This window comes from Aptenodytes forsteri, unplaced genomic scaffold (genome assembly GCF_000699145.1).
Source record: "Aptenodytes forsteri isolate BGI_AS27 unplaced genomic scaffold, ASM69914v1 Scaffold61, whole genome shotgun sequence".
Classification (NCBI taxonomy): Eukaryota; Metazoa; Chordata; class Aves; order Sphenisciformes; family Spheniscidae; genus Aptenodytes; species Aptenodytes forsteri.
The window spans coordinates 7,371,716-7,371,961 of NW_008794443.1; positions in this window are offsets into that span (position 1 = coordinate 7,371,716).

Genomic DNA, 246 nt, shown 5'->3' on the forward strand with positions numbered 1-246 from the left:
ACCGCCCAACACGAGCGGTTCAGGCAGACGCTAAAGCAACGCCACCGGAGACCCCGGGAGACACCGAGCTCCCCACCGCGCGTCCGGTGAGAGGCCTTCGCTTCCCCCAGCACCGCGCCGGCCTCTCCCTCAGGCCTACCGCCCTCCCCCTTCTGCAGGGCCCGCTCCCGCTAGTCCCTGCCGCCCGGCACCGCAGTTACCCCCTCCCCGCGGGGCTCGCCCTGGCCGCTCCCCCCCCACCCCCGC